The sequence below is a fragment of the Aegilops tauschii genome, chromosome 7 (genome assembly GCF_002575655.3).
Source record: "Aegilops tauschii subsp. strangulata cultivar AL8/78 chromosome 7, Aet v6.0, whole genome shotgun sequence".
NCBI lineage: Eukaryota > Viridiplantae > Streptophyta > Magnoliopsida > Poales > Poaceae > Aegilops > Aegilops tauschii.
The window spans coordinates 574150586-574175954 of NC_053041.3; the positions used below are offsets into that span (position 1 = coordinate 574150586).

Sequence of the window (25369 nt, forward strand, 5' to 3'; positions counted from 1 at the left end):
GAGCACGAAACGGGTCGTGTCGCTGCGCTGCAGTACGCGTGCCGCCATCTCTGCCACCCCTAGCACGAGCCACACCTCCATTCGCCGGAGATGACGCGGGCAACCCAAGCCTGGCTCGCCCAGACCCAGATGACGCAGGCAACGGGAAGCGCTGCTGCTAATTAGGTATAGCAGTAGCGCGTGTCAACACGCGCTACTGCTACACGTTAGCTGTAGCGCCTTATCAGTAGCGCGGGTACCCGCGATACTGATACAGAAAATACCCGCGCTACTGCTAGGCTTTTCCCTAGTGGTGGTGGAAACATTTCGCTTCCCTGAATATAGAGTTCGTGGTGCATAGGTCTACATGGCACAAATCATCTTTCATCAGATTGACCCCCGTAGAAATCTGTATATAGACATGAACATTCTCAAGAAAATCACTGTCAAATATATAGAATACATATAAATGAATTTGTACCAAAGTGCTGATACAATATATTGTGATATACAATATGATGACAACAATACTTATATTGTTATTACTACAACATAAATGGACACCACTCAGGAGACAGAGGGACTATTCATGGTCTCCAAACATGTCAGTTGAGACATATTCAACATTCATGTTCTCCATGCCCATAGGGTCCCGTCACCGCTGGTGATGTCGGGTTAAAGGGGTGAAGTAAGATTCAAACCTTTGCCCTTGAGTTTCATTGTATCACGGGAGTTGCTAGTACAGAATAACCAGATGCAGATCTAAATCAATATAATGCCTTATGATTTATAAGACAATATTTTTCTGTTAGCAGTGCGATTCCGACCAAAGGTGAATACCGCGGTCTTGCATTGCACACATCATCCCACGAGACACAAGAGTGATCATGATGTCCATTCCCAGGTAGGGTAGTGATGACCACTGAGGGCAAATGCCTCAAATTCTCTAGCCATCGGTTACCAGAGATAATTAATTTACGATTAGTAAATTAAAGACCATCATGGTAATGTTGCAATAAATTTTGCAAAATTAATAGATATTTCAAGAAGTTAGCTTGAAACCATTAGTGTGAACTTCAAATTGTTAAGCATGACACGTTGCAGATAATCTCCAAAAGAACTTCTAGAGTAGATCTAACAGCATTAGCGGGGTATAAGATACTCACACTCCGAATGTCTTATGTCATAACTTAATGAAAATGTATGGGAGAGCACATTGGCAATCATAATGTCAAAAATGACAAAATGTAGGCTTAAATAGTAGTGGTAGATAAATCTACACACTACCTCGTGATCCCAAAACATCAATTTGAAAAAATCACTTTGAATTTTGCATCTGTATTTGCAAGAAATTGAAAATCTCAATTGCAAATAGACGTACTAATGTTAAACATGGAAATATATACATCATAAAAATATCCCGGAATACATCATACTCAATGGAGAAACAGTACTATGGAGGTATTGAATTTATCTTTGCAAGAGATTAAAAATCTCAATTGCTAATAGATGTAATTAATCTCAAACACGTGACAAACGTGGAAACATAGGATCTGGAATACATTGGTACTCAGCAGAAAACGGTACTGAAATATATGCACCGAATTTAACAGGCTAAAAACAGGGATAAAATCACTGTTAAAAGTTGTTGTTAGAACTAATTTTCTGAAAAGAAAAGGTAAACTAGTAAAGCAATTAAGCAAATACTAGTAGAGGAGTGCTAATGACTCAACTAGTAAAGCAATTAAGCAAATACTAGGACGGGAGTGCTAATGACTCTAACTAGTTTGCAGTTAGGCCACGTAGTAGTACACGCATGTGCAGCAGTCCACGGTCTGGTCAATCGAGTAGATAGGGAGAGCGACCAGGAATAGAAATCCCCAACAGCTTCGATCCCTTTCACACGCGAGACACAGGCGGATACCACCACGGCACCGCTGCCCATCGCCACCATGCCGCACTAGAGGAGCCGGCTGCCGCGATTCAGTCCGGCGAGTCGGGCCGTCGCTCCCTCGCGCCAGGGGTCAGCACCACGCCGTTTGGACCACCGGCCGCCGTGTGCGCCGGGCACCGTCTCCGCCGGGAGCAGAAGCATCAGAGCCGGGGGCCACCGCGTGCTGGGCGCAAGCCGCGCAAGTCGTGCCTCCAGTGGGTCGGTGCCGCCAAGGTCGCCGTCGCGTCGGGGCATCGGCGATGCGAGTGAAGGGCCGCTCTCGCGGACGGCGCGGCAACGTTGCAACCGGAAGACCGCGTCGGCCGCCGCCGCTCGAGAAGCCACACCGGGCCGCTGCATGTTGCCGTCGTGGATGGAGAGCATGTCCAGGCAATGTAGAGTAGTTCTTACCGTTTTTGGCTGAACATTCGATCTTCTCTTGATCTTGAAGCCCAGATGTTCGTTGCCATCGGCCGCGTTGAGATGGGAGCAGTACCGGGGCCGGGCAGACGCTTGGAGGCGCCCTTGCTCCGGGCTGGTGCATCAGGGCCGGGAGATGCGGAGTCGTCGACTCGCATCGCGTGCCGCCGGCCGTGAAGACCATGTGCGCCGCCACCCCTTCGTGGGGAGCCGTGTCAGGCAGCCGGCCTCGCTACCGCGTCGCTGGGCGCCGCCTCCGCTCGGGAGGGGCCGCTGCTATCACGCGCCGCCTTTGGAGGCCGGTCAGGGCTGCGCCAGGGGACGCTGAGGAGGGCGTGCTGGCCTGAGCGCCTATGCGCGCAGGCCGAGAGCCGCATCGTGTGCTCCAGAGGGAGGCCGCATAAAGGCTATTGGAACTAATCGAGAGAGATAACAAATGATTTAACTGTATCCTTTATTGATCATGTTTACAGTATATAATCCCTTTGTTCCTAAATATTTGTCTTCTTGACATTTTAAATGGACTACCACATACGGATGTATGTAGACATATTTTAGAGTATAGGTTCATTCATTTTGCTTTGTATGTAGTCACTTGTTGAAATATCTAGATAGACAAATATTTAGGAACGGAAGGAGTATATGACATGGGGAGACACCTTCAGGCGTCAGTTTGAAGAGGCGCCGATTCGGGAGAGAACCGTCATGAGGCACTTACTGCCTTGCGTAGGTTGCGGGATGCAACGGTGTGGCAGTTTGGATAAGGGGAGATTCCCTTAATTAATCATGTGATGATTAATCGCAAACACTCCCTCTAATCTACGCTTGTCCAAATAGCATTATATATTGTAAAGAGTCTCTTCTAAAAACCCTGTGGGAAAAATGTGAGGAGTATAGTGTTAGATATGTTACCAAAACTCATGCAAACCCAGTGGGAAAATAAGGAGAAAATAATGCAACATATAATAGTTATTGTCTCGTTTAACTCAATATGATAGAACCATAGAGTTTGGAGAACAATAATATATCGTGTATACTTTCCTAAAAAAACCCGGTGGGGAAAACGGAAAGTATGACATATAATCTTGTGTTGATATTACCTCATTAAAAACCTTTATGAGAACCTGTATAGTAAACTCATAAAGGAAAAAAAGTATAATATGATGCATTGAACAGGAACAATTCAGGAAGATACTCCCCCTAATTCTTGCAAAATTAGAAGCCGTCACATACCAATTCCATGAACATATTTGTGGAACGTAGAAGTTGGTAGGGACTTCGTGAGCAAATCAGTCACATGATTTGACTTGCAAGATATGCAATATAGTGATATTGCTTATTATGTAACCTGTTTGCATCCGGGCAACACAAGCAACATTATCTTTGAGATAATGGTTGGTGGATGTAGCCATGAGGTCTGTTTTGAAGACTCTCATGGGATGACTACCACACCTAACAGGAACACAAAGCTTGTCTACGATCTGACATAGTAGGGATCTGATCGGTGTATCCAATGATATTGGTTTCCAGATTTCTCTAAAACTGAAAGATTAGGACAAAATGTTTGATGCCTTGGAGATATCGAAAGATATTCTTGAGTACCAACCAATTGTGTTTGGTGGATCCAATGGCATTATGGAACGTTAAGTCCCAATATCTCATTTCCATCATCTCTTGGTCTAAATGGATCTTTCTCTACGTCTAGAGAATGAACTATTATGAGAGTTATGGATGGATAAGATTTGTCCACAATGAATTTCTCCAATATATTATGGATATAGACAACATAGTATACCATAATGTATGAATGAAGGTGCTCAAGTTGTAGTAACGAGCTGTATTTTGTACATCCAAATCCTTCATTTTAAACTCCGTCATTTAGATGATTACATGTATCATCATTGCAGACACACAAACATGGATAATCATCACTGTAGGAGTAATCCTTGTGAATAAGGAACTGACTACGTCGGTTGTACCAAATGTACCAACGATAATAATAAGTCATAGGGTGACTTATTGATTTTACACGATGTATGTTGCATTTTGTACTTCGATTCAGAATTCAGGTTCCACCGGGAACCATCTACATCTAAATCTAGTGATCTACATGGATATGTAATCACTACATCTATCAACTGCAGAGACGGATGATTTTGAACTGCCAATGATATAAGTTATCGGAAAGAGATTCCACCTGTGGAGAATAGTTGGGTATCTGTGTGAACCCTTGTGCTACAATACTTGCTCTTTGTTTCACCACCTCATTGTTCTCAATTCTATTCCCAGAAGAAAACTGATGTAGGCATTGCTTATGAATACCTTCCTATTATTGAGCAAGATCATTTCTACCTAGATTATACCCTTTGCTTGACTTCAGTCCGAGTGTTGTTCACACTTTGCCATGGCCATGGTCTTTGGATCTGAATCATTTGAAAGGTTTTTGCAATCGTAGTTGAGAAATGTATGTCGAAAATTGTAGACTTCCGGTTATATGATTCTCCAGAATCTATATATCAATATATAGTTGATGCGAATATCGTTACCCATGGTGACTGCTCGCGATTTCCCAATGCGGCTGAGTCGGGTATTCCGATGTCCCGGTCATTGTGTGCACTATGACCTAGGTTGGTGGAGGTTTCCCATCCACTACCCATTAGGTGTCTGTCAACGTGAAGTTGACCTGCATTTACTAATTCAAAGGCCTTGATATCCTTACTTGCAAGAAGCTGGATCCTGATGTACTATTGTTGTACTTCTCCCCCTGTTGCTTTGAACGAGGAGTTCAGTGGTTTTAGTTGGTACCTCCACTCTTTCTGACATATTTTTTGCAGGATTGTAGGATTGCGTGACACCTTTATAGTCAGTAAATGAATCTGGCAGGTTATTTGCATTGTGTTGCAAATCTTCTGAACGCATGGTTCAGGTCTTTGAGTGCGTAGATTTGAGGCAGAAATGTGTTGAACATTCCACTAATTTTCTGGCATTCTTTATGGTACTTGAAATCTCCCCCTAATGCCTGAAAATATTCCTCATGAATCAGCACACTGGCCTTGAATAACTCCCCATGCGAGGGGCTCAAGGTATTGATGGAAATACAGTTATTCCTCACATAGATCCCAACTATATGTTGAGGGGCCAATGGTGTATGCCGGGTGGTGATATCGGTATGCAACTGAATTACCGCAGATAGGAAATACTTAATAGATATCCACATATCAAAGATAGAGGGGAATAATATTATGCAGTTCTGTCATGAGCGTGTAAAACTGCATGACTCCAACGTAAAGTTGGTAAATTGCAATTCCAAAGTAAAGATAATGCAATGAGCTTAACTCTTTGGATAGGATTCTACCAAACCATTTTGAGTCTAGACATTAGGACAAATTGCTAAACTTCAATCCAAAGGCCATAGAGAAGGCACTAAAGGAGAATTCTGCAATGTTATCCATTCGATTTGCTTGAAATCGATGTCAGGATAATGAGCCAATGGTTTCGTGTGAATAACCGCGCACTTAAGACCATCATGTAGATTGTCTTTTAGAACCATGGAATACCTTAATAGTCTAGTCAATGGATGAGAAGAGCCACTTACCTCAACTTGATGCATTCAAGGAGTCTAAGTGGTTCAGCGTAGACTTTAAGGTGTGCGAGCCTTAAAATTAGCTTCCCTGTGTCACTTGTAGTGCACATAAAATCCAAATGTTATTAGAATTTAGCATCATAATAATCATAAACTATTGGAATTGCTGATAGTTTCGGTTTCAACCCAATGTCTCGATGACCAAGGCGAGTATGCCAAGTTTGTTATGTACAAGACACTCTGGAAAACTATCTTGTACGCAACATGTGCTACAGGTTGTGTCGTATGTGTAATACAATCCAGATGATACACGGAGAATGTGCTTGCCATATCTGTTGCATATGGTAAAGAGAAGTTATTTCTCTTTGTTGTCATCATAAGTTTCGCTATGGAAACTATTTTGACGGATACCTTCATAGTTTAGTAGGGTACGAGTTAAACCTGGGAAGCAATAAAGCATCCCAACGTTACTCGAGTACCCACAGGGATAGTAAATATGACTCGAGTTGAGTCAACAAATACCTCATCGCGTCTAGCGATTTAAATATCTCCTTTCTCTCAATGAGAGTGGAAACATTGGACTTCCCTGAGTATAAAGTTTGTGGTGCATATGTCCACAAGGCACATATCATTTTTCATCGGATTGACTCAGAAATCTATATATAAACATGAAGATTCTTAATATGAAAATCACTGTAAGATATATAGAATACATACAAATGTATTTGTATCAAAGTGCTGATACAGTATATTGTGACATACAATATATGATGACAACAATAATCATGTTCTTATTAGAACATCATAAATGGACATAAATAAATAGATCACTAAGGAGACTAAGGGATTAAATTTATAGTCTCCAAACATGTCGGTTGATGCATATTCAACCATCATGCTCTTCATGCTCATAGGGTCTTGTGACAGCTTGATGATGTCAGATTGAGGGTTTGAAGTGAGTTTCAAACCATTACCCTTGAGGTCCTTTGCGTCCCGGTGGCGTGGCTTGGATTGCATGCGCTATCCCATGGGATGCAAGACTGATCTTGATGTCCATGACCCGCTTAACTAAGTTGTGGCCATTGAGGGCAAGAGCCTCAAATTGTTAGCCATCAATTACTTATAGGGGCAAGCCAGAGATAATTAATTTACAAGAAGTAAATTAAAAACCATCATGGTTTTGCAATAAGAATGTAAAATTTTGACTCAAGTGTATAACTTGAAAATGCTCAACTGTAGGAACATAACACATTGAAGATCATACATATCTCACAGTAATAGAGATAGTCTGCACATGGGCAGTAGATCCAACTCATTACCTTGTGTTTTCCTAATATAATGAGGGAGATGTTACTGTCAAAATTTACAAGTTGTTGTGTGGGAGAAATCAATCTCGACCGCTGTGACATGTTCATGAAGAATGGCAATGTGGTAAACACATAGAACATATCATCTCCGGTGAAAAACCGGTAATTTATCTATATTACAGATTGCGTAATATACATACATCTTAATGTTGCAAAATTGATAGATTTCAAGAGGGTGGCTCGAAATCATTAGTGTGAATCTCAAATTGCTAAGGATGACACCTTGAATTTTGTATATGTATTTGCAAGAAATTGAAAATCTCAATTGCAAATAGATGTATTAATCTCGACATGTGTTTAACATGGAAATAGATACATCATAGAAATATTCCGGAATTTATTGTACTCAACGGAGAAACAATACTGTAGAAGTACTGAATTTATGTTTGCAAGAAATTAAAAATCTCAATTGCAAATAGATATAATTAATCTTGACACGTGTCAAACGTGGAAATATATAATATCAATTTAGTATCTGGAATACATTGGTATTCAACAGAAAATGGTACCAAAATATATGTACCAGATTTAACGGTCTAAAACAGGAACAAAATCACTGCTAGAATTAACTGCAAAATCACAATTAATACAAGTTTTGGCCTATTCAAAAATAGATAAAGCCGCAAGGGCTAGAGTGCAAAACTTGCAAAGAGATAAGATTCTATCTCTTTCACAGGAGTAGTTCCCGTGATTGGGATTTTCTCCCGTAAAGAGCGCCATAGCCATACTAGCTTGTGCACCACCGCCTTGGCTCGCCGGCTGGGCTGCGCTAGGAACGCCAGGATGGGCGTGCTGGTGGAGCGCGCGGGGCAAGCGCCACGGGCGGGGCGCGGCCACAGCCTGGAGCGGGAGTGGGCGGGCGGAGCCGGCCACACCACGCTCGAGCTGCGGAGGCCGGGACGCGGCGCAGAGGCCGGTGAGCGGCGCGGGGGGCGGGCGGCAGGACGAGGCGGAGCATGCACGGCCGGGCTCGGCCGCGGAGGCTGGGACGCGGCGCAGAGGCCGGTGAGCGGCGCGGGGGCCGGGCGGCAAGGCGCGGCGCGGCAGGGCGCTGGGTAGCCACGGGCACGGCGCGGGCGCAAGTCCGGCGGCGCGGACAGGCTCGGCGCGGCCGCGGAGGCCGGGGAGCGGCGCGGACGCGGCCAGGAACGGCTACGGCCTGTTGCGGTCGGCGACGACGGCGCGAGGGCTGCATCGCGCGCTTCGGTCGTCGAGGACGCCGACTCCCGTTGCTTTCTCTCGGCCAAATCGCTCTTGGCTAGGAGCATGCTGATAACGTATTGGAACTAATCAAGAGAGACAACAAATGATTTAACTGTATCCTTTATTGATCATGTTATACAGTATATATATGACATGGGGAGACGCCTTCAGGCGTCGGTTTGGAGAGGCGCCGATTCGGGAGAGAACCGTCATGAGGCAGTTACTGCCTTGCGTAGGTTGCGGGATGCAACGGTGTGGCAGTTTGGATAAGGGGAGATTCCCTTAATTAATCATGTGATGATATTTCGCAAGTTTTGCACTCTAGTTCTTGCGGCTTTACCTATTTTTGATTGAATAGGCCAAAATTTGTATTAATTGTGATTTCACGGTTAATTCTAGCAGTGATTTTATTCTTGTTTTAGACCGTTAAATCTGGTACATATATTTTAGTATCATTTTCTGTTGAATACCAATGTATTCCAGATACTAAATTGATGTTATATATTTCCACGTTTGAAACGTGTCGAGATTAATTACATCTATTTGCAATTGAGATTTTTAATCTCTTGCAAACATAAATTCAGTACTTCTACAGTACTGTTTCTCCGTTGAGTACAATGTATTTCGAAATATTTCTATGATGTATCTATCTTCATGTTAAACACATGTCGAGATTAATACGTCTATTTGCAATTGAGATTTTCAATTTCTTGCAAATACAGATGCAAAATTCTTAGTGATTTCTTCAGATTGATGTATTGAGATCACAAGGTAGTGTGTAGATCTACTGCTTTGCAGATTATCACCACTACAGTTAAAGCCTACATTTTGTCATTTTGACATTATGATTGCTTGACAAAGTGCTCTCCCACATATTTTACTATGTCGTGGCATAAGGCATTACGAGTGAGTATCTGCTGATTTCATCAGATTATACTCCCTAGTGCTGCAAGATCTACTCCATTTTGGATATTATCTTCAAGATATCATACTTAGCAATTTGAGATTCACACTAATGGTTTCAAGCTAAGTTCTTGAAATATCCATTAATTTTGCAAAATTCATTACAACACTAACCATGATAGTCTTTAATTTACTACTCGTAAATTAATTATCTCTGGTTTGCCCCAAGTAATTGATGGCTAAGTAATTTGAGGCGCTTGCCCTCAATGGCCACAACTTACTTAAGCGGGTCATGGACATCAAGATCAGTCTTGCCTCCCATGGGATAGCGCGTGTAATCCAAGCCACACCACCGGGACGCAAAGAACCTCAAGGGTAAAGGTTTGAAACTCACTTCAAACCTTAAACCTCCGCTCGGGAGGGGCCGCTGCTATCGCGCGCCGCCTTTGGAGGCCGGTCAGGGCTGCGCCAGGGGACGCCGAGGAGGGCGTGCTGGCCTGAGCGCCTACGCGCGCAGGCCGAGAGCCGCATCGTGTGCTCCAGAGGGAGGCCGCATAAAGGTTGCTGCCGCCGGGCAGGCAAGGGAGCCTCTCCACGCAGGGGCGTGCCAGAGGGCGTTACCGTTGGTCGACCGCCTGGGCCGGGCAACCAGCCATGCCGTGCGTGGCCATGGTTGTTGGCTGCCGAGAGCCCGGGAGCCAGCGAGTACGACGCATGGCTCCGTAGCGCGGGCGCGGACGCCGTGCGTGAGGGGGCCTCGCCGGGGGCATCGACCGGGCGAGGTCGAGGACCGCCGGGCACTCCGTCATCGCTTCCCTCTTGGCCAAATCGCTCTCGGCAAAGAGCGTGCTGATAACGTGTTGGGAGTCGATTTCTAGAGCGGGAGACAAAATGAATCGAACCGTTGATCTTTTTCATTAATGATTAGGCTAATACTTGTTGTTTTCTAGATTTTTGATCGATTTTTTGGTGGCATGGCCAAGCGGTATACAATCTGAGAACACGTCCGTTCCCGAACAGCGCATCGAGGGATGCGGTTATTGCGGAGGGAGGAAAGGGGAGATTTGCTAACAATCCACGCATAGTGTCGCGGCCTGCAACACTGAACGGCGGTGTGGATGGATCTAGCACAGCATTGGGGCTTTGCTTCATCACAGAGGACCGAAATCCATCCGACAAGCCCGGGTTAGCATCGTGCAGAAACCAAACAGATGATCCAACAGATTATGAACCGGCTTCAGGAGACAACCTATCCGAAATCAAGTCACGCACCTAATAGTTCTAGGTCAACAATTTAACTATCTAAAAATATACAGTTTTGCTAAAGCACATCTAGATCTGCCATAAGTATTGCACGTCTAAGTCATATGTCATTGATCTTACATTGAGATTCGTGTGAATATTTTCATTTTTTTTTCTTTTTTTCTTTATGCTTGATTCACTCATTTAGATGTACAATAACTAGAGCATATCTAGATGTGCCCTAGACATACCCAAAAATAGAGTTAAATACACTAGGGTGCCTCAACTTGTTCGGCGTGGTCAGTTTGATGCCTATAGTTGTAAAATACATGAAACTGGTGCTTGAACTTATCTGGTTGTGCAAATACGGCACCTCCTTCCGTATCCGGACGTATGTTATGCCCGCATGGCGTGACGGTTTGGCATTGACCCACAGTACAAAATTCTCCTTACAACTCTGCAAACACGGTTGACATGTTTTGATACATTTCTAGAATCTAATATTATTACACAATAATTTTCATATATGTTGAATAATTTCAAAAAATACAATGTTGCCAATTTTTTAATAATTTTGTATTTCATAAATATAATGAAGATACACAATAATTATGTATGCTTTTGGTCCGGAATGAAGATATATGAATTTACATAATAATGTTAAATATTTGTAGAAAATTTTAAATCCACATAAATTTTTGAAATAGTTAATTTTACCTCTTCAAAGTACACAACGAAAAAAAAAGAAAAAATACACAGCAACTGCATATCAATAATTATTGTATTTTTATATTGGAAAAATTGTGTGTCATAAAACTAAACAGGAACTTGGAAGAAAATAAAAAATAAAACCAATTGATTACGCCGTTTGGTAACCTGGAGGTGCAGGTTAGAAACACCGCGATGCAGAAATTTTTTCATGTTATTTCTCTCTGGCATACACTATATTTGAGGGCTTTCCTACATGATTAAATAAAACAAAAGCGATGTTTCTGCAAAATAATTCCTCCCCGCACATATCCACTTACATGTGGGCCACTGCCATGCTGGCACTTCACGTGGGCAGGGTGTATGTTTAAATACGGAAGGAGGCACCGTATTTGCACGACTGGACAAGTTCAGGCACTAGTTTTATGTATGTTGTAACTTTAGGCACCAAACTGACCGCGCATGACAAGTTTAGGCACCTCCGGTGCATTTAACTCCCAAAAATATATTATGTGACAAAAAATATATAAAAACCACATCCATGTAGAAATCTAGTGATATATACTTGACATATAAAGGAGATGGATTTGGTGAACATGGGGAGCATGCACACCCATTATGAATAGTAAATTCAAAAAAATGCTAGAAAAAATAAAATAAAAACTGAATTTATTTTTGTAATATGCAATGTCGACCATAGAGTGTAGGGGGCTGTTCAAATAAAGACCAGCAGAAAACAGACAGGCACTGCTACCATAAGTGCCCCAGAAAAAATTACGTCAAACACCTGACTTACAGAATGCACATCTGAAGAAAGCAAGTGATCCAGTAGAAATATCATGCTTATTACTAAACCATTCAAACATAAAATTTGTATTAGAACTATGACTTGTAAATTTATTATGCGGTGTTCGCATGAGTGAAATGTTGTACCATTATTACAATTAGCTGATAATTGGACTGTTTAGCAACCAGCTATTTTAACAATTCACAGCAGATTGAATTCGTGGCATTTGTTACTGAATTCCAGGTTTTCATTCAAGTTCAGAATTGGGTCCAGGCAACCTCTTTCAGAACAATGTTTGCCAGGGTGCATTCCAGCTTGAGTAGATATTGTCGCAATGATGCAGCGGAAATTTGTATAATCTGGTGTCGTTATTTAACTGCCATCTAGTAGAAACAAAGAGATGAAGCTGATGACAACACACACTATCCCAAGATTTTCAGCCTCTTAAACAAATCAAAAAAAACTTGCGAGACAAACAATCAGAAGGAAGAACAGTCTTTCATGAAAACGAATTTTCAGAATAAGTAAGAAACTAAAACAGATGATATCATGGCTCAGATCGGTATACAACAGGTTTTTCAATCATGAATTTTCAGAAGCAGAACTGGCATGTTTGCTTAAAGTGTTTATCATCACCGCCATGTACAAACAACACATTAATAACATAAATAAAGCAAGATCAGAAACAAAAATGGATTTGGCATTTGCAGTGGCTCATATTAAGAAATTCAACCATGTTTTCCCTTGTACTTCACGAGTTAATCAGAAGCGCGGGTAAGATTCTAATCACTGCCACCAAACAACAATCCAAGATCCGAAGCAAAAACAGAGGAAAAAAATATGTGATGCGAATGCATCCGTTACTCTGACACAGGCTGCTCATACTGAACAGCGGTGTGGATCTAGCAGCATTGGGGCTTTCCTTCATCACAGCGGACCAAGGTCCGTCCGACAAGCCCGGGGTTAGCATCATACAGAACAAGAAAATTACTCATCGCCAAGAGAATAACAAGCAAAAAAAAAAAGTGTACGCAAGCAACAATCATATTGCCTACGGGAAGCCATGGCAATTGAAACGATTTCTTGACACGTCGATCTATCCCCTCCTCACAAAGATGGCGGCATGGGGGGCGCCAACTACGAATTTATAACGTCACAGAATCAGACAACTAAACTATGATCATGGCTCAAATCAGAAGCAGAACTGGCAGGATTTTTTTTAACATAGCAGAACTGGCATGTTTGCTTGAAGTGTCTATCATCACCGACATGTACAAAGAAACAAGAAAGATCAGAAAGAAAAAGGGATTCAGTATTTGTAGCGCATTTTCCCCGTAATTTGGTTGTGACAACGATGCATTTTTTGGTGCCTGTAGTGTTCTTAGCAGAATACATGTTCTACTGCGTGGAGGTAGTTATGTTCTTTCCAGCCTGATCAGCATCTTACTGTAGTTTATCCTGCCTGTAGCTTTCATTCGAGTGTGTAGATACAGGTTTAATTATTGTTCTATTTCCGCTGCTAGGTAGCTTTCATTTGACTGCATACATGTTCAGGTCTTGATACAAATTCAGTTTGTTACCAATTTTACATGCTAGTGTAGAAACAGATCCATGAATTATCTGGAAATAGGTAGCTGGTAGGAAACGTGGGAGTTTATTTCGTTGCGTAGTGCAGGTCATTAAAATAGAGAATAATTATCATTCTGATTGATGACCCTACTTTTCACAAGATCATGGTTTGAACTTTGCAAATGCAAATTTAAGTAAAGATTATAGTTTAAAAAAATACTTGGAAAATTAATAAGGCTCCGACATACATAGAAGGAATTAGCAGCATTAGCTCTTAGCGGGAAATGCAAATGTTTCAACAAACAAGCCATAAATTTATTTAATTTCCCAATATCAAATCAATGAAATGAAATAACAAATGCCCTATCAGAGTAACTATGACAAAAAATATAGCTCCATCTGGACATAAATCCATAGCTAAAACATTAATTTCATCATGTAGGGCTGAGGGAATAAAGACCAGCTGAAATTACATAAACTCCTATCATGGAAGGCAAACAACTTATTCCAGAAAGAATTTACAGTAACTCCCTGAGTTCAAGAAATTAACGTGATAAGATTACCCAATAGAAATCTCTTGGTTATAAAACTATGCCATAAAGATGTTCCAAGCGTCATTCACTAAGTTCATTAGCTACTAATTCATGCTACTAGCGTCCAGCAAATTCAATTCCTTTTCACAATTCATATCCAATTCAATTCGTGCCATTTGTTTCTGAATCAGGTTTCAAGTTCACAATATGGTCTACATAACTAGTTTCAGAACGACATTCCAGCTTGTTTCTGAATCAGGTTTCAGGTTCACAATATGGTCTCGTAACTTGTTTCAGAACGATATTCCAGCTTGTTCCTCCAGAGAAGGAATTGTTGCAAGGATGCAGTGAAGATTTGTGAAATTTCGTGCCGTTATTTAACTCCCATCTCGTAGGATCAAGAGACGAAGCTGATGACAACACACGCTCTACCGAGATTTTCAGCCTCTTCCACAAATCAGAGGAACTTGCGAGAGGATAGTTAACCTCGGCAACAATCAAATTTAAAGCAAGTGACAAAACAGAGACCAATAACCAAAAGAAGGAATAAAGATGATTGATCATGGCTCAGATCGGTATATAACAGGTTTTTCAGTCATGAATTTTCAGAAGCAGAACTGGCATGTTTGCTTGAAGTGTTTATCATCACCACCATGTATAATCAACATAATAACATAAACCAAGATCAGAAAGGAAAAGGGACATGGTATTTGCAGTGGCTCATATTAAGAAATTCAACCATGTTTTCCCTTGTACTTCACGAGTTATCAGAAGCGCGGGTAAGATTCTAATCACCGCCACCAAACAACCCAAGATCCGAAACAAAATACAGAGAAAAAAAGATGTGATGCGAATGTATCCGTTACTCTGACAGAGTCTGCTTATCCACACGTAGTGTCGCGGCCTGCAACACTGAACGGGGGTGTGGATCTAGCACAGCATTGGGGCTTTCCTTCATCACAGCGGACCGAGGTCCGTCCGACAAGCCCAGGGTTAGCATCATGCAGAACAAGAAAATTACTCATCATCGACAAGACTAGAACGAGCAAAACATAGGGAGAGAGAAAAAAGCAACAATCATAGTGCCTACGGGAAGCCATGGCAATTGAAACGATTTCTTGAAGAAGAAAATCACGGAGGAAATCGTGTTGGTGGGACGCGGTGCTGCGGTGGGGTGGTATTGTCTCGTTCTTTCGATGGTGTTGGTGGGACGCGGTGATGCAGCGGCGACAAAGTGCTGCAGCGGCGAAGTGAATCCACATGGACGGTGTATCCCATTTTCGATGGTCTGGGATGTAGGTGTGCGACGTTTTGAACGAAAATCCTGCCTGCCTTCGGCCGATGCCAGCGGTGACGGCTTGTGGGTGTCGTGCTCCGTCTTGGAAGCATCACTATGGTGTGTCAGCACGCCACCTCTCACTTGATTGGATGTCCCCGGGCGAAAGCCTAAGTCTCGATCCGGATATTGCTTGGGAGATATGGCTTGGGGGTGTATTTCTTAGGTGCTCTCCTATGTCGTCGGGTAAGCCTGTCTACGAGCACCTCCCAACCCCCAAAGCGTGCTCGTCTCCCCATACCTCTCCTTAGAGAGTTGGTTAGGTATTTTTCTCCACCATGAAACCCTATATTTTTATTTTTAGGCGAAAATTTTGCCGTCGATCGACGTTTGTGAAGGGTGTCGTCAGGGGAGGCTACCATCGGGGGAGAGAAAAGGGGAGGACAGAGATGAGACAAGACTAGTGAAGGTTTCGTCAGGAATCTCAACAAACCTAAATGGAGGATTACACCTAACTGCAACGAATTACCCCAATATATGATGTTTTGTGCAACAAACCTGTAAAATAGGTGTTTTGTGCAACACTAGTATTTGCCCTATCAGAGTAACTATGACAAATATAGCTCCATCTGGACATACATCCATAGCTAAAACATAAAGTTCATCATGTAGGGCAGCAGAAAATACAGACAATGCTACCATATACAACTGTCCAAGAAAAAATTACGTCAAACACCTGACTTACAGAATGCACATCTGAAGAAAGCAAGTGACTTATTACTGAACCATTCAAACAGAAAAATTTGCATTTCAATGGTTTTAAGTTGTCCGAAAATACTTGTCATAGAAATAGATGTATCTAGACATATTTGTTATATGCAGAGCTCGCTTCAGTGAAGTGTCTGTACCGTTATTACAATTTGCTGATAATTGGGCTGTTTAGCAACCAGCTATTTTAACAATTCACAGCAGATTCAATTCGTGGCGTTTGGTACTGAACTGCAGATTTTTCATTCAAGTCCAGGTAACCTCTTTCAGAACGGAACTACACCTTGTTACTCCAGAGTAGAAATTGTTTGCCGGGATGCAGGGGGGTCATTCCAGCTTGAGTAGATATTGTAGCGTGGATGCACCACAAATTTGTGAAATCTCGTGTCGTTATTTAACTCCCATCTCGTAGGAACAAGAGACGAAGCTGATGACAACACACGCTCTCCCGAGATTTTCAGCCTCTTCCACAAATCAGAAAACTTGCAAGAGGATAGTTAAACTCGGCAACAATCAACCCAGTGATAAAACAGAGACAAACAATCAAAATAAAGAGCCTCAGACTTGCCCGTCAAAGTCAAGCCTCCAGGAAGGTTCATCCTGCGAACAGGATCCGGTGTCCAAATGGTGGGCTACAAATCAAGGATCCTCAAACGAATTGGCAATATTACAGAACAAGAAACTAATCTGGATGGTAGACCATGGCTCAGATCGGTATACAACAGGTTTTTCAGTCAAGAATTTTCAGAAGCAGAACTGGCATGTTTGCTTAAAGTGTTTATCATCACCGCCATGTACAATCAATATAGTAACATAAACAAACCAACAACAGTAACAAAAGAAGGATTTGGTATTTGCAGTGGCTCATATTAAGAAATTCAACCATGTTTTCCCTTGTACTTCACGAGTTAATCAGAAGCGCGGGTAAGATTCTAATCACTGCCACAAAACCACAACCCAAGATCCGAAACAAGACCAGAGGAATAAAAGATGTGATGCGAATGTATCCGTTACTCTGACACAGGCTGCTCATCCACGCGTAGTGTCGCGGCCTGCAACACTGAACGGCGGTGTGGATCTAGCACAGCATTGGGGCTTTCCTTCATCACAGCGGACCGAGGTCCGTCCGACAAGCCCGGGGTTAGCATCGTGCAGAAACCAAACAGAGGAACTTAATTACCAAGAGATAGCAAAGAAGCAAAACAAAGAAAAGATCTACCAGAAGGTAGAGGGAACAAAAGTGTACGCAAGCAACAATCATATTGCCTACTGCACGACATGGCAATTGAAACGATTTCTTGACGCGTCGATCTATCCCCTCCTCGCGAAGATGGCGGCATGGGGGCCGCCAACTTATCAAGAATCGAGAGAGGAAAACGCAAATAAGCAGGATCGAATGAGGAAAAAGAACGAAGGAAATCGCGGAGGGGAAGAGAGGGGGCGAGAGCGAGAGGTAGGTGATGAAGATACAGCGGGGCGGGGGCGGCGGCTGGGAACCCTAGGAGGGTGGTGGGTTTGGAGGACCGCTTCGGAGTTTATTTATAGCCTCCCTGGCGGCGAGTGGAATGAGAGGCCGTGGCGCGGCGTGGGGAAGGAGAAAACCTAGGAGGAGGAGGCTTTGCGGGCCTCTTTGGATTGCTGACCGTTTGTTCAGGAGATGGGCTGGAGTGGTAAAATAAGGCCCTGTGTAAGCCATGAGCGTGGGCCTGGAATATCTTTTGTGTACGGTGCAATTTTGGGCTAAAAAGGATTATTGTGTATGCGCAAAGGCCCGCGAGCCGCCACGAGAGTTTCCTCCCGCCGCCATACTCTCGCGGCTCCCATCCACCAATGACCTTGGTCATCGATGGTGAGGGCAGGGGTCACCGGTTCCATGCGTGTGGATTGTGTAGTTTTAGGTTTTAGGCCCTAGTAGCTTAGGCTTTGGGGATGTTTATCATCTTTGCTTCGGCGGTTGTGTCAGCGACGCTGACTAAAGAATCTTCTGATCCTTCACCGAGGAGGCGATCGGCCCTATGGTTGGAGGTGGATATGGAAACCGGACTGTTCAAGTAAGGATGGCGTGACAGCGGCGGAATCCTCGTACTGGATTTGTGACCTCAGGATCCGCTGTTGCGACTAAATTTGCTCCAGCACCGGCGCGGAGCTTGGTAGGTAGTCCAGGAGCAGATGTAGATCATGGTCTGCATCAACGGCATCTGGAAGATGTGGATCGTGTGTTGGGTTCGTGGTTCGTGGCTGGCAGGTATGGTTTCCTCCTCCGGCGGCTTGGTTGTGCGGAGATGCCAGATATGGTGTTCCATGGAGTGTATGGAGTGTTGCCTTGATCTGATTCATTCAACTTTAATGGCTTCACCTTTGGTGAGCCATCCTAGAGGTCCGCAAAGCTGCATATCAATGATGGAGCCGCATCAAGCTTGGGCGAGGATGTGATCCGTCACAATTTTCCTTTTGGTATCCGTTGTGATGGTGTCATAGGCAAGTGACAGACGTTGTTGTCAAGCTCAAGGGATTCATCATTCTTGATTGTAATTTTTCTTCTTGATCGGTGTTCTTTTGTGTAAAGGCTAGCGTTCTGCTGTCTTTTTAGTTGTGTCAAGTCGATGTTACGTGGTTTGTACTATGATCTTTATGATATAAATGAGACATGTGTTATCATGCAAATAAAATATCGCAGGGCTGTTGCTTCAGCCGAGACGACATCATGGCATAAATCTATTTTTCAATTACCTGTGTTAATGAACTCACCTCTATCATCTCTTATAACTGCACCAGTAGTTCTGAAAGCACATTTCTCCCTTGTTGGACTAACACCTTTATCTAGTATATTTCAGATAAGTTCAATGTGGCATGGCAAGGACTAGTGAATGTGGACCACTTCAAAATGTTAAGGACAAGGATTGGCAAAGCTCCAAGACTCTACATTTTTGGTTAAATGATCAAATATCACATTGAGTCCGTAGGAAAGCCAGTACTATTAAAAGGGGGTAAGGTTTTGATCATGACTCAATTGCTCAAGTGCTTAGTGATATTGCTCCAAAACCCTCAAACCTTTATCCACTTCCATCTTATCCAAAACCATAAATATCCATCTCAGTCCCACCGACACATTCCAACCCAGACCCACCGAGGTGATCCCATACACTGCCATATGCCAAACCCTAATACTTCGGTGCAACCAAAATGGATCTCGGACTCACCCAGATGGCCTGACCAAGTTTTTGTGATGAAGTTGCTTCATTTCGGAATCACCGAGATAAATCGATTGGAATTTCCGAAACGAGGTCTTGCCCTAGACATCGCACTTCGGTCCCATTGAGGTGGTATGGTCGGTCTCACCGAAAAGTCAAACGGTCAAGTCTTTTGCACTAGTCGGTCTCATCGAGATTTTCATGTCGGTGTCACCGAGTTGGGTTAAAGACTTGCAATGGTTAGATTTTTGGTGATGCCTATTTATACCCCTCCACCACCACCTACTCTCTAAGAGAGGCGTCGGAACAAACCACAACTTCCACTACTCATTTTCCGAGAAGAGAACCACCTACTCATGTGTTGAGATCAAGAGATTCCAATCCAACCATTTGAACCTTGATTTCCAGCCTTCCTCGAGTTGCTTCCCATTCAATTCCCTTTCCTACCAAAGCAAAATATGTGAGAGAGTGTTTGAGTGTTGGGGAGACTATCATTTGAAGCACAAGAGCAAGAAGTTCATCATCAACAACACCCTCTATTACCTTTTGGAGAGAGGTGTCTCCTAAATTGGTTAGGTGACACTTGGGAGCCTTCAAGATTGTGGGGTTGAAGCAAGAATTAGTTTGTAAGGGCAAGGCGATCGCCTACTTCGTGAAGATATACCCAAGCGAGGCAAGTCCTTCGTGGGCATTGGCCATGATGGAATAATGATGTCTACTACGCAACTTTATTCTTGTAGACACGTGTTGGGCCTCCAAGCGCAGAGTTTTGTAGGACAGTAGCAATTTTCCCTCAAGTGGATGACCTAAGGTTTATCAATCCGTGGGAGGCGTAGGATGAAGATGTTGGGGAACGTAGTATTTCAAAAAAAAATTACCTACGATCACGCAAGATCTATATAGGAGAAGCATAGCAACGAGTGGGGAGAGTGTGTCCATGTACCCTCGTAGACCGAAAGCGGAAGCGTTTAGTAACGCGGTTGATGTAGTCGAACGTCTTCGTGATCCAACCGATCCAAGTACTGAACGCACAACACCTCCGCGATCAGCACACGTTCAGCTCGGTGACGTCCCTTGAACTCCTGATCCAGTTGAGGCCGAGGGAGAGTTCCGTCAGCACGACGACGTGGTGACGGTGATGATGAAGTTACCGGCGCAGGGCTTCGCCTAAGCACTACGACGATATGACCGAGGTGTGTAACTGTGGACACTACAAAAAAAATACACTTCCGTGATGATACGTGTTTGTCACAGTAGGTCGCGTTTTTTTGTCATGCATGTACATCCATGACGATTTTATGACAGAATCAAGATAGTCATACCTGTGCTGTCGTAGAAGTGTTCCATGACATTACCAAAATTATCATCACGGAAGTGTCCACTTCCATGACGATAAATCGCGCGTCACAGAAATGCTTTCGTCAAGGGTGACCGACACGTGGCATCCACCGTAACGGAACATCGTTAAGCTATCGGGTCGGGTTTTGGATCTGATAACCCGTTAACAGCCCCGACCAATGGGAAATTTCCACGTGTAAAATTCTTATTGGCCGGACGGAACACGTGTCAGCTCGTCAGTGGGTCAGATAGGCGCCTATGATATGTCGACACGTGCCACGGCCCACCACTGGCCCATTTAGCTTACAAAGCCGGCCCGTTTGACTTGGTCAAAAGTTAACGGGCTGGCCCATGAAAAGCCCGTTAACGGTCTCTTGGCAAATAGCCCATTTTACGGCCCGTTAGGCCCTAAAGGAAATCGGCCCAACAACGTCATGTGGGCCATCGAATATAACACCAGCCCATTTCACTTTCGGCCCATGTATGGCCCATGACGTCTTTCGGCCCATATGAGGCCTTCGTATCTTTCGGCCCTTTACAGGCCCACGGTGACTCTAGCCCATAATGAACAGTAATTTTCTTTATACCCGTTAACGGCCCGTGATTTACATGGGCCGTTTCCAGCCCGTGTTAGCTTTCGGCCTATTGACGGCCCATACATTCTTGGGCTCCTTTTCGGCCCTCGATTACTTCCGGCCCGTTACTGGCCTGTTCCCCTAATGGGCCAAATTCGGCCCATGGCAAGAGTCGTCCCGTTACTGGCCTGTTCCCCTAATGGGCCAAATTCGGCCCATGGCAAGAGTCGGCCCGTTACTGGCCTATTACCCTAATGGGCCAAATTCGGCCCATGGCAAGAGTCGGCCCATTCCTGGCCTGTTAACCCGTTGCGTCGTTTCCAGCCCGTCCTATATTCTAGCCCATTAACGACCCGTTATGCCTGTGAAAGAATTAAGCCTTTGCTGTCCTACGGCCTGTTAACGGCCTGTTACCGTGCTGGGCCGATACCAATTACGCCCGATTACGGCCCATGTAGACCCATTTATCCGATGGCCCGAGGCCCACCGATTACAGGCCCATTTATCGACGGCCCGTAGGAGACCCATGGATCCTACGGCCCGTATATGGCCCATGGTAGTTGCGGCCACTAGCAAACCAGGGAAAAAGAAGACTAGGAAATAAATAAGGCCGAAACTAACGCTAGGCTATTAAGGCGATTGCACAGATTACATCCACTCGGCATCAAAGATCGCCACCAGTGCAAATATAGGGAACACCCTACACTATACAAAAATGGCTTGCTGTTTTCTTCAGCCGGTGGCTGCACGTTAAGAATAAATTTTGTATCGCACAAAAACAAATTACAACTATATAACAAAAGGAAGGTTGGCATAAAACTTAACAGTCTAGCAGATAAATGCACCACCAGAAGTTCAGAAGCTCAGTTCATTTGACCTGACTGTTACGTTTTCATGTTGTATTGTCCGATGGAGCACCATAACCCTCGCCTTCATTTCCCCTAGGCTCCTGAACAACATAGCAAATGTCTGATAGTCTGGTTTCAAAACCATGCATATCTTGACGACATTGAGCAATGTTTCTCCTTGTTTCACAAAGGGTCTCTGTTAGGGAATGGACTTGTGTCTGGAGCGCAGATACAACATTGCTTTGAGCTTGCATATCTTGATCATGAGGCAGTTTGGACGATATTGCCTTAACAACCAACCCAGTATTACGCAGGAACGTGCTTTTGGCACTGTTAGTGGACAGGTACTGACCCACTGCAGCAAGAGCTGACATTGCGGTTATAGTTGCCTCGCCACCTTCAGAAGGTGGCGGTTCCACCATTTTTTCCATAGCTTGCTGAAAAGTTGAGGTTTTGCATTAGTAGTACCAGAACAGAAGATATTAAGGAGGCAGCAAAACCAAACAAAATAGCTTTGGTCTATATACAGAACTTATTCTGGTGAACCCATGTAAAATATTAGTTGTATTTTATTGCAAAGTACATAATAAAACTAGGTTCCAAACATACGACCATGTACCATCGCTAATGTATTGTCTATTTCTTCACATTGTATTGAGGGCTAAGGATAAAGAGACGAAGTTTATAATACGGTAAGCATAGTATGACATCATTCATATCACAAAACAACTGAGAACAGATAAACGGGCAATTGTAACATTGTGTGGGCAAGTCCAGCACGGAACTAGATTATGGGTCAAGATCAAAGGAACATCACTCCTCTCTTTTAAACCTTGTAAGGTGCAATGATACGCTAAGACAATTGTGTATAAAATTGAAAAGAGTAATAGACATTGGCTGCAAACCATGCAGTTCAAGGCACAAGTCAGAATAAGTAGTAGTTAAAAGGCATGAGGATTAAGGACTTACAACAGCGGCTTTGACTGGTGTAGTCATGCCCTTCTTCTTGCTGGTGTGACAGTCCTTGAAGATTTCCACAGCATTTGGTTCAGGTACTTTTTGGTCCTTGCGGGCTTTCCTCTGCATTTCGAACAAGTCAATATAGATCTGATAATATGGTACAGCGAAAAGAGTGAAACAACAGCTAATTACAAGAGCCTCGCAGTGTGCAATATAGCTACGAGATCCTGTCGTCTGTTGGAATTTCACTTTCGTACGGTTGGCCTTGTTCTTTGAACAGTTCACCTACAAGAAGATAGATTTGTGTGGCACATGCATAAATAGGACTTCAACATGTGATCTGATCACATATATATAATGTACCTGATACTTCGGATCAGACCAGTGTTTAACAAGGCCCCTCCAGTCTTCATCCGATATATTTTCCACTGGAGATGTTTGGGAAAGTTCACTGTTAGCCTTGCCTTCAAAGTGAGTTTTCCTCAAGTTATACCGATACTGTCGTAGAGCAGACTTGAAAACATGGGTGCAAGCTTGTATGGTTGCATCATCTTGGCTATCCAACTTGAACCTCATCTGTTGAAAATTATGGGAGTCTCATTATTAGCAACCTAGAAAGTATGGGACAGAGCAAGACGATATTACTACTTTCCATACATAACCATACTTACAGATAAATGGTCGAGGAAGGTGTTGAACTGGGTTTCGTCTTTGTCATTCCTGTACTGAATCCATGTTGGGAGGATACATACATGACACCTAACGGCAACCGCTGCCTCTGATACTAACTTGGCTGACTCTGTAGCATCACGTGGCCTTTTTAAACCTACCTCAAAACGGATCTCCATTCTTCCTCCTCTAGATTTAGTTAACCTATCGAGCATTATCCCTGATGTTTGTTTCCTCTTGCGCCTAGGTGCTAGTCCAACAACGAACATAGGAAGTGTTAGTGTACATCAAACTGTGAGACTACATATAAAGAAGCACGCAACTGTAACTTGACTCCAGCAACTACCTTCTTGCTGTTGAAGCTCACAAGGTTCATCTGATATTGCCAACTCGTCTTGTGTCAAGAGTGCTTGGGAAGTAGTGTCAGGTGGCAAGGGAGCTTGGGAACGTGCTGCTAGCTCAGTTGACGCACGAGTAAGTCGTGCAGCTGGTAGTACTGTGGTAGGTGTTGCAAGAACTAGGGCTGTCTCTGCTTGTTTGGTGGCAGCTATTTGTTTCTGTTTGGCTTTTTTTGCATCTCGTGTAGCATGGGATGCCGTGTTTGTAGAATTTTCCGCTGGACTTTGACCTTCTATTGCACCATCAGTACCAGCAGAATCTGCAGGATTCATCCGCTTCTCATTCCCTGCCATTCTGTGTTTCTTCCTCTTTCTCTGTGCCATGTTAAGTCAAGCCGACAAGAAAAACGAATAACAATTTAGTTCTTCAGAACAAATTGATGCGTGATGCAGACGAACTGAACTTTGATGTTAGACAACCACATGATAGGAGGATGTAATATGTATGAAAAACAAGACGGAAGAGATAACCAGAACTATGATGTGTAAACTAAGAAGAAGACATTTCACCAAATTAGAAGCAATGCAATGGAAGGTAGACACCATATGAAAGATGCTACAAATATCGCTCTGCCAAGTTAACAGTGTCTCATCATAAATGGCGTTTAAACAAATGTGAAGCAGTACAAGAAATAAATCATATGCAAGGTGCAAACAACATCACACTACCATGTTAGAGGTCTCTCGTCATTAGTGCCATTGCATATTCACAGCATTGCATATTCACAGCTTATGATGTGTAAACTAAGGAGAAGGCATTTCAACAAATTAGAAGCAATGAAAGCTAGACACCATATGAAAGATGCAACGAATATCACTCTACCAAGTTAAAATTGTCTCGTCATAAGTGCCATTTCAACAAATTAGTAGTACAAGCTAGAAAAGAATGTGAGATGTAACCTATATCACACTCCGAAGTCAAACGTGTCTTATGATAAGTGATTGTTGCAGGTTACACAACAGTAGTAATTTGATGTAAGAACATGGTGTGATAGACAGATATTGTATGTTCTAGAAACAGGAACACGTGTCTTATTCAAGTATAATGTGTAAAGTAAGCAGATGGAATTCAACAAAATTAGAAGCAATACAAGCTAGACATCACACATAACATGCAAC

The 25369-nt window shown here is 43.3% G+C and overlaps 14 non-coding genes across 14 annotated transcripts; all 14 read right to left on the reverse strand.

Annotated features, from left to right (window-relative positions):
- Window positions 1-12480: 12480 nt before the first annotated feature.
- Window positions 12481-12587, reverse strand: LOC120970162 (small nucleolar RNA snoR97). Its single transcript, XR_005764901.1, has one exon. It is a non-coding gene; the product is annotated as a small nucleolar RNA snoR97 (small nucleolar RNA).
- Window positions 12588-12672: 85 nt separating this feature from the next.
- Window positions 12673-12769, reverse strand: LOC120970078 (small nucleolar RNA Z223). Its single transcript, XR_005764826.1, has one exon. It is a non-coding gene; the product is annotated as a small nucleolar RNA Z223 (small nucleolar RNA).
- A 66-nt stretch (window positions 12770-12835) lies between these two features.
- LOC120970172 (small nucleolar RNA U36a) lies at window positions 12836-12920 on the reverse strand. The gene has a single exon (XR_005764910.1). It is a non-coding gene; the product is annotated as a small nucleolar RNA U36a (small nucleolar RNA).
- Window positions 12921-12974: 54 nt separating this feature from the next.
- LOC120970179 (small nucleolar RNA snoR134) lies at window positions 12975-13102 on the reverse strand. Its single transcript, XR_005764917.1, has one exon. It is a non-coding gene; the product is annotated as a small nucleolar RNA snoR134 (small nucleolar RNA).
- Window positions 13103-13150: 48 nt separating this feature from the next.
- On the reverse strand, window positions 13151-13269 carry LOC120970166 (small nucleolar RNA snoR111). Its single transcript, XR_005764905.1, has one exon. It is a non-coding gene; the product is annotated as a small nucleolar RNA snoR111 (small nucleolar RNA).
- Window positions 13270-14587: 1318 nt separating this feature from the next.
- On the reverse strand, window positions 14588-14693 carry LOC120970161 (small nucleolar RNA snoR97). The gene has a single exon (XR_005764900.1). It is a non-coding gene; the product is annotated as a small nucleolar RNA snoR97 (small nucleolar RNA).
- Window positions 14694-14787: 94 nt separating this feature from the next.
- LOC120970080 (small nucleolar RNA Z223) lies at window positions 14788-14884 on the reverse strand. The gene has a single exon (XR_005764828.1). It is a non-coding gene; the product is annotated as a small nucleolar RNA Z223 (small nucleolar RNA).
- A 59-nt stretch (window positions 14885-14943) lies between these two features.
- LOC120970174 (small nucleolar RNA U36a) lies at window positions 14944-15027 on the reverse strand. The gene has a single exon (XR_005764912.1). It is a non-coding gene; the product is annotated as a small nucleolar RNA U36a (small nucleolar RNA).
- Window positions 15028-15078: 51 nt separating this feature from the next.
- Window positions 15079-15234, reverse strand: LOC120970178 (small nucleolar RNA snoR134). Its single transcript, XR_005764916.1, has one exon. It is a non-coding gene; the product is annotated as a small nucleolar RNA snoR134 (small nucleolar RNA).
- A 1414-nt stretch (window positions 15235-16648) lies between these two features.
- Window positions 16649-16754, reverse strand: LOC120970160 (small nucleolar RNA snoR97). The gene has a single exon (XR_005764899.1). It is a non-coding gene; the product is annotated as a small nucleolar RNA snoR97 (small nucleolar RNA).
- A 216-nt stretch (window positions 16755-16970) lies between these two features.
- On the reverse strand, window positions 16971-17067 carry LOC120970079 (small nucleolar RNA Z223). The gene has a single exon (XR_005764827.1). It is a non-coding gene; the product is annotated as a small nucleolar RNA Z223 (small nucleolar RNA).
- Window positions 17068-17131: 64 nt separating this feature from the next.
- LOC120970173 (small nucleolar RNA U36a) lies at window positions 17132-17216 on the reverse strand. Its single transcript, XR_005764911.1, has one exon. It is a non-coding gene; the product is annotated as a small nucleolar RNA U36a (small nucleolar RNA).
- Window positions 17217-17270: 54 nt separating this feature from the next.
- On the reverse strand, window positions 17271-17426 carry LOC120970177 (small nucleolar RNA snoR134). Its single transcript, XR_005764915.1, has one exon. It is a non-coding gene; the product is annotated as a small nucleolar RNA snoR134 (small nucleolar RNA).
- Window positions 17427-17511: 85 nt separating this feature from the next.
- On the reverse strand, window positions 17512-17631 carry LOC120970165 (small nucleolar RNA snoR111). The gene has a single exon (XR_005764904.1). It is a non-coding gene; the product is annotated as a small nucleolar RNA snoR111 (small nucleolar RNA).
- Window positions 17632-25369: the final 7738 nt, after the last annotated feature.